This window comes from Leuciscus leuciscus (assembly GCF_965113295.1).
Source record: "Leuciscus leuciscus genome assembly, chromosome: 14".
NCBI lineage: Eukaryota > Metazoa > Chordata > Actinopteri > Cypriniformes > Leuciscidae > Leuciscus > Leuciscus leuciscus.
The window spans coordinates 39,357,555-39,366,424 of NC_138738.1; the positions used below are offsets into that span (position 1 = coordinate 39,357,555).

The window sequence follows — 8,870 nt, forward strand, 5'->3', positions numbered from 1 at the left end:
TTCGATTGCACTATATTTGTAACTGCTACCTTTTCTGATCTCATAAAATAGTCTAGCCATCATAATAACGCGTTGTCATGACTACAGTATGTGAAGGGGAGGCTATTTCACCCAGTACAGTATCCTGATATGCTACTGTTAATATTACTACAGTTATGCTTGCTTTAAACACATTAAGACACAAATATGTGCTCATATTACTCCTGACTATAATAAAATATACTCTGAATATTATTAGAACTGTCAGTCTGATTCAGTCTTATTAATACTGTCACTATTATTGCCTATAATGTATCAATTGTGAATGAAATCTATGAATAAATAGTTATTATCAATTAACATATTCCTTTAATATCATATAATAATAAAGTATTAAAATAACTTGAATGCTGTTTACCATAATTGATCAATTTATTTAAAACAAGCTTTTTGAATAATATGTCAAATGAAATGCAATGGTCGTGATTAATGAGAGTCTTTTTCTATGCGTGCAGACACATGGGATGATGGCTGAAGTGAGTCAGTGAAGGAGAAGATCAAGATCTGGAAGAGGACATGCCGTTTACAGACAAAGATGAGCTCCAGGGCAGATTCAGCAATCATTATAAAGGTGAGTTCAGGGTTTCCATGCTTAAGCAGTGCCATGCGACCAGTGTTCCTCAGAAACAGATTATTTGCCACAGTTATCAGTCCCTGAATTATGATTGTGTGTGTAAGAAGTGAGTCACGATCACTTACTGTACATCTAGCACAGGCGCAATGTCTCGTATCACTCTCATACATACACACACTTGAACTCAGTGCCGTCCAAATGTATCTAGTTACCAGTGTCCCAGTAAAACTAGTGTCCTCATAGACCAGTATTCTGTTAAACTTACACAACACACTCAGTCAAAGTCAAACATCAGGATCATGTTCTTATGATGTCCTCATAAATCTAGTGTCCTCATAGACCAGGATTCTGTTAAACTTACACAACACACTGAGATTCTTCAGTCAAGTCAAACATCAGGAACATGCTCTTATGATGTCCTCATAAATCTAGTGTCCTCATAGACCAGGATTCTGTTAAACTTACACAACACACTGAGATTCTTCAGTCAAGTCAAACATCAGGATCATGTTCTTATGATGTCCTCATAAAACGGTGTCCTCATAAAACTGGTGTAAAGCTACACACAACCTGACACACTGGAATGAAAACACATGTAATGTGATGCATAAAAGCCGTGAACATTACCTTGTGGTAGCATTTAAATATTGATTTGAAAACTTTAACTATTTTGTAATCTTGTATATTATCTCAAATCAGTATTTCATGTGCAAATATTTATTGATAGGTAACTGTGTATCAGGACCCTTATTATCCTGTCAGTTTATTTTGTATTAATTACTGACTGACTGACTGTACATTATCCTTTATATATTCCATTTATAATGCTTTTTTTAAACTCTTAGGTGAAGTGTTTCTGTATGTAACGCTTAATTTCATATTCTCAGATGATCTATAAGAGCCAGTGGTCATCAGGCAGTGATTGTGCTGCTCTGACTGTGGGACTAGACAAAGTAAGTGAGAGTTGTGCTGGAAGAGAACGAGCAAACGAAGCAGAGACATCTGTGAGATCTAGTGTTCACATATTTACACCACTGTTTCATGTCTAATGTGATGTTTTGTAGACTCTCAGTGAGGTTGAACCCTCCACTCTCGAAATGAAGAGTCCGTCCCCGTCCCAGTCAGAAGTCAGAGATGTACAGAAGGTATTGTTTTTTTGGAAATCAAATTAGGGATACAGCGATATGAACATTTGGGCCGATAACTGATCATTCTTTGTATTCGAAAGCCGATATCTGATATATTAGCCGATGAATCTAAATCCAAAATTTGATATACTTTGAAAGCCTGATTACAAAAACGAAACGCACATCATTTAAAGCCAATGTCCCAAACACTTCAACATAAATCAAACATATACAGTACAGTGGCCTAATGTAAGATTCCTTAACTTTTAAAATGAATTTTACATTCATATTTCCAACTTTCTTTATAAAAAAATGACAACACTTTACAAAAAGGTTTCATCTTGTTAGTATTAGTTAACATGTACTAACAATGAATGAACAATACTTCTACAGGATTTACTTAATGTTTATCTTACTTAACGTTAATCTCAACATTTTCCAAGACATTTTAGGATCCAGTGTTGTATCTGTTAATTTAATACACTGTGAACGAACATGAACTCACATATTTTATTAACTCACATTAACAAAAGTTTTTCAATATGAAAAGCAATTTCACTAAATGAATTGAATAGCTCTATTTGGAAATAATTAATCATTCTAGAATGATTGGTGTGATTTTGTAGGGGTTTGCATCTGCATAGAAAATAATAAATTGCAAGCAGAGATAAAAAAAATTAACAAAGATGTGAAATAAACAATGCCTCATATATTCCAGGTAAGTCTAACAGCATTTAGGTACAGAACATGAGTAATCAACTGTAAAATAACACGGCATAGTCTTTACATAGCCTGACTTTACAGAGGCCTATACTGCAATGTCACTACCACAGATGGGTATGAATGATAAAGCAATACATTGTGCAGCCCTACAAGTTAATGTTCATGGCTTTAATGCATCACATTACATGCATGTTCATTACAGTGTGTCAAGTGTGTGTGTGTGTCTTACACCTGTTTTATGAGGACACCGTTTTATGAGGACATCATTATAAGAGCATGTTCCTGATGTTTAACTTGACAGGAGAATCTCAGTGTGTTGTGTAAGTTTGACAGAATCCTGGTCAATGAGGACACTAGTTTTACCGGGACACACAAATGGAATATAAGGATCGATACTGATAACCCATAATTCACAGCTCATTGTGGCTAATACCAATAGCGAAAACTATTTGTGCTTTTGTCAGATTAAATATAATCATTGAAGAAGTTGGTAAAAAATAGCAACCTCTGTTTGGCTTTCAATAAGTGATACTAAAATTAGTATTTATTTGTCTTTTTTATATATTTTTACTACTTTTTTTTTCAATGATAACTCTGAAGAATCAGATGAAACCTGAACAAGATACAGCAACTCTATCCAATAAGTTAATGTAATAACTCTGTTTCCTCAGAAACAGATTATTTGCCACTGTTATCAGTCCCTGAATTATGATTGTGTGTGTAAGAAGTGAGTCACGATCACTTACTGTACATCTAGCACAGGCGCAATGTCTCGTATCACTCTCATACATACACACACTTGAACTCAGTGCCGTCCAAATGTATCTAGTTACCAGTGTCCCAGTAAAACTAGTGTCCTCATAGACCAGTATTCTGTTAAACTTACACAACACACTCAGTCAAAGTCAAACATCAGGATCATGTTCTTATGATGTCCTCATAAATCTAGTGTCCTCATAGACCAGGATTCTGTTAAACTTACACAACACACTGAGATTCTTCAGTCAAGTCAAACATCAGGAACATGCTCTTATGATGTCCTCATAAATCTAGTGTCCTCATAGACCAGGATTCTGTTAAACTTACACAACACACTGAGATTCTTCAGTCAAGTCAAACATCAGGATCATGTTCTTATGATGTCCTCATAAAACGGTGTCCTCATAAAACTGGTGTAAAGCTACACACAACCTGACACACTGGAATGAAAACACATGTAATGTGATGCATAAAAGCCGTGAACATTACCTTGTGGTAGCATTTAAATATTGAAATATTGATTTGAAAACTTTAACTATTTTGTAATCTTGTATATTATCTCAAATCAGTATTTCATGTGCAAATATTTATTGATAGGTAACTGTGTATCAGGACCCTTATTATCCTGTCAGTTTATTTTGTATTAATTACTGACTGACTGTACATTATCCTTTATATATTCCATTTATAATGCTTTTTTTAAACTCTTAGGTGAAGTGTTTCTGTATGTAACGCTTAATTTCATATTCTCAGATGAGCTATAAGAGCCAGTTGTCATCAGGCAGTGATTGTGCTGCTCTGACTGTGGGACTAGACAAAGTAAGTGAGAGTTGTGCTGGAAGAGAACGAGCAAACGAAGCAGAGACATCTGTGAGATCTAGTGTTCACATATTTACACCACTGTTTCATGTCTAATGTGATGTTTTGTAGACTCTCAGTGAGGTTGAACCCTCCACTCTCGAAATGAAGAGTCCGTCCCCGTCCCAGTCAGAAGTCAGAGATGTACAGAAGGTATTGTTTTTTTGGAAATCAAATTAGGGATACAGCGATATGAACATTTGGGCCGATAACTGATCATTCTTTATATTCGAAAGCCGATATCTGATATATTAGCCGATGAATCTAAATCCAAAATTTGATATACTTTGAAAGCCTGATTACAAAAATGAAACGCACATCATTTAAAGCCAATGTCCCAAACACTTCAACATAAATCAAACATACAGTACAGTGGCCTAGTTTGAACCAGTGTAAGGTTTCTTAGCTTCTAAAATGAATTTTACATTCATATTTCCAACTTTCTTTATAAAAAAATGGCAAGACTTTATAAAAAGGTTTCATCTTGTTAGTATTAGTTAACATGAACAAACAATGAATGAACAATACTTCTACATGATTTACTTAATGTTTATCTTACTTAACGTTAATCTCAACATTTTCCAAGACATTTTAGGATCCAGTGTTGTATCTGTTAATTTAATGCACTGTGAACGAACATGAACTCACATATTTTATTAACTCACATTAACAAAAGTTTTTCTCTCTGTTAGTTCATGTTAGTTAATGCAATAACATATGTATTGTGAAGTTTTACCAAAACATCTATTGCCTTAATAATAATAATAATAATAATAAATCAAATGAAATTAAAATGCAAACAAGTTATTAGACAACATTAAACTTAAAATGAAATGGCCTAAAGAGCTGAAGGAACACCCCTAAACTGAGGCTTTGTTAGATGGTTTTAGCTCAACGGAACACAACCTATATATGATAAATTCGATATTTATGCAAAATAAACACAATATTACAACTTATACTTGCACAAAATCATGCACAGATTAACTTGAGCTATTATTAATAGTAATCAACTATTACATAGTGAAACTCCTGTTGTGGATGCGCTCCTCCCAGGACAACACGCTGAAACACAGCAACTAAACCCAAAGAATTCACGACGTTTTTAACGCAATAGTTTGCTCATTATAGTGTTATGTATATATGACAGTCCCAATCATAATTAATGTTTTGCTGACCACCGGTAGGCCTACAGTGAAGTGTTTACTGCAGCACTCATTAACTCAGCCAAATGCATCCTATATGAGATAAATCAGATATATAACAAAAATAAAAAATATTACAACTTACAATTCCACAAGCGAACTCTCCCTGTAACAATGCGCTGATTTCACAGATTTGTGATTCAAACATTTCAAAACCATCATGGCGAACAGCGCACATCTGAAGCTGAAGGAAGTAATCCATTATTTATTAGTGTTAATATAGCGGCCTAATTTTCTTATCGGATTGACAATGATAACATTAATAATGAGCATTATTTTCATGCATCCCTGATTGGTTATGACCATATATTTATAGGGTTTTAACTTTATACTTGATTACAACTTATGTCACAGTGTTTTAAATCTTAAGTCACTGTTTGAAATGTCCCATCATACCTGAATTAGTTTGGCGTCATCAGCCTTCTTTTGCTCAAGTATATCATTGATAATGTGAAATTGTTTTAATTTTATGTTTTATGACAGTGATCAGTCAGTGTTAATGGAGTCAAGTATCTGTGCTGCTTCATTTGGAGAATCTCTGAATCCTTTGTATCTAATAGATGTTTATTTTTTCTTTCTTTGCCTTGCTTTCAGGTGAGCCCTGAGAAGGAACAATCATCATTGGAGGATCAAGACTGTGTTGAGATGGTAATAAAAAGAGCATTGCATCATTTTAGGAAATGCTAGTCTAGTAAGAACTTTTTCACATCATCTTTGGGGCTGTTTTACACCTGGTCATTTCATTGTCAAAACAATTCCATTTACACTTGGCCACATAAATGTGTCTGCACAAAACAGACATAAATCCGATCTTCATTTCCCGCGCCATATCAGATTTAACGGTGTTCACGTCATCGAAAGCTACCGCTATGAGCAGCATTTTTTGTATCAGCTAATTTTAAGATCAATAGGAGAGAGAGTAGCATCAGCACTGGTAAAATCATTTATTCTCACTACTTTTAATGAAGATGACTGTGTGTTGAGCATCTGCGACTTACTTTAATTTATTTTTAGTTTGTATTTTGTGCATCAGCATGCTGAAGAGATCCTCAGCTACTCATCTGCAGTGATGCGTGTTGCAGAAGCGCTGTCATATCTCACTATAACGTGTCATATAGCCTAAAATACGCTCTCACCTGTTTATTATTTGGCATTTTTGGGAGGAGTAAAATTCATAGTGTTACCATTAATTACCTTTACTCTAGTGACCCACCACAGTCTAATCTGTCCCTCCACAGTTTGAACCAAAAGAACCGAAAATATTTTTACGCCTCATAATAACATAAATTGTCTTTGTTTTTTGCGCAATCTCTCAAACATATTAAAATCAAAAGCACAACATGGCTTAATGCCCTTATCAAATCGCAAAAGACGATAAGAAAGTAAGTCTGTAGTCTGTTGTGCTGCGTGTTTCAAACTGAAGAGCACACTTTGCTCGCTCGATCAGCTCATGATCTGGCTTTTTCCATGCCTCGTTTCACAGGGAATGAATGCAGTGAACTCCATCTCTGCATGTGCCATAAGTTTAACATGCATTTGGGAACGCAACCAGCACCAGTTACTCTCTATTTTCACATTCGCATTATATCCACATTTTTTGTGGTAATACAATTTTGCAATAAGATGCGTTTATAAACCTGTTTTCACTTAAACTGCAGGTTTCTGCCAGTATAACAGCTTAAGTGAAGAAATTAAGAAAGTATTATAACCTCTTATTGTAAAATAATATACTCATTATAAAATATAAATTTTTCATTGACAGTATTAGTATATCACTGTCTAGGCGATAATTCTAATAATAGTGATCTTAGTGAAGTATTATAGTTGTTATTAATATGATTATTATTATTAAACGGTGCCATTTGTCATGTTTCATAAATGACTTCTGAATACAGGTTAAACTGAAGATGTTCCTGTTTTAAATGTCTCTTTTTCTTTAAGATGAGATCAGTATGACGGACTCTGATGCCAGTGATCCTGATGAAAGCGGTTCTGAAGGTGATGTTCCTGCTGGAGCTGCAGGCGTCTCCAGTAATGTTGGTATGTGTCAACTAATGCTGGGTACACACCAAAAGATTTTTTACATCTTATAAGATTTTCAAAATGTGATAGACCACAAACATGAGGACAAAAAATCCTAGATTTAACCGTTTTGCTCCTATAGTGTGTGGTGTGCCATGATGTGAAAAGACCGTGAGGGTTGGGTATCGTTTAAATTTTAACGATTCCGATTCTGCTTATCGAATCCGGTTCTTAACGATTCTTGGTTTCGATTCCAATATTTATTGGAGAGAAAAAAGAGAGCAAATACTTTTTTCTACCTTTTATTCTTGTTACATTTAGGCTATTACCAGTAAAACTGTGACAATGCATCTTACTTTACAATATACTGTTTGTATATAACACTTTAAGGAATTATAGACTCGACTCGTATTAATTGTCTGATGTATTTATTCATGATCTCTATTTTAAACAAAACTGGTTCTCATTTTATCCAGAATTATGCGGCTCTAGTTTTGTACCTGAGTGTGAGAGACTGCTATTGCTGCTGCTAGTAGCTTTATCTGGTGTGTGGAAACCTGTGGTACTGCTGTTGAGAGATCGCACCGAATCAAATGCGCTGCATTCCTTCAAATTGACCCTGTGTTGCAGCAAATGTTTCATCATATTGGAGGTGCTTCCTCCCTTGCATGAAATGTCTTTCTTGCATGTGATACAATTCGCTGTATTTTCATCTTTCGGACGCAGCCAGAGAGTTGCGACAACGGAAGTTCAAAATGCTTAGTTGTCACGTGGTTCGCGCAGACCTCAGATAGTTCCAGGAAGTGCTTCAGCACCAATTCAAATCGATGGAGTTAGAGAGCAGAACTTTGATTTTTGGTAGTTTGTAGTCAATAAATTAATTGATTTACAATATGTATATAATACACTGATATGTGAATGTAGTATGTGTTTGTAGTTACAGTAATTTTATTTTTAAAAGATACAAATCTGCTAGTATTTAATGTTTATAGTGGTCAACCAGCGTTGCCTGCCGTTTGTTAACATATTTCTGGCTACGTACGTTAACTGTTACCTTGGTTAAAGACCGTGTTGCAGTTGTTTTGAAGTATTTCAAGTATTTCATTTAGTTTCGCGTTTAAAGTCTGTGTAGAGAGAATGGTGTCGTCTTAGCGGCCCCTAATTTAATAACAAATGATCGTTCCGACGGAAGCGAATCAATGAACTATAACTTTAGCTGGAAAATAACTTTATTAAAGAACCGCTATAAAGCCAAAACAATCTCTGTTACCATAAATTATACGTGTATCTCTGTAAAGCTGCTTTGAAACAATCTACATTGTTAAAAGCGCTATATAAATGAAGATGACTTGACTTGACTATTTTTTGTTCTTAAACTAGAATATTTAAAGGTATCACGTAATGTTCACTATGGTTTCACAAGGACAGAGACTTGCAGGTAACGTGATTGTCTTAAAAAAATACATTGCAAACAAGTAAAATGTAGAATTTAATTAAGTGAAATTTCATTAATCTTAATGTTTACAATGCTTATGCACCCCATGCACTTATTACTGTATAAAT

General features: G+C 34.7%; 1 long non-coding RNA gene across 1 annotated transcript; it reads left to right on the top strand.

Annotated features, from left to right (window-relative positions):
• The first annotated feature begins 3,977 nt into the window (after positions 1 to 3,977).
• Positions 3,978 to 7,650, top strand: LOC309474265. The gene is made up of 4 exons (XR_014197277.1): positions 3,978 to 4,041; positions 4,153 to 4,233; positions 5,880 to 5,933; positions 7,227 to 7,650. It is a non-coding gene; the product is annotated as an uncharacterized lncRNA (long non-coding RNA).
• The last annotated feature ends 1,220 nt before the right edge of the window (positions 7,651 to 8,870 follow it).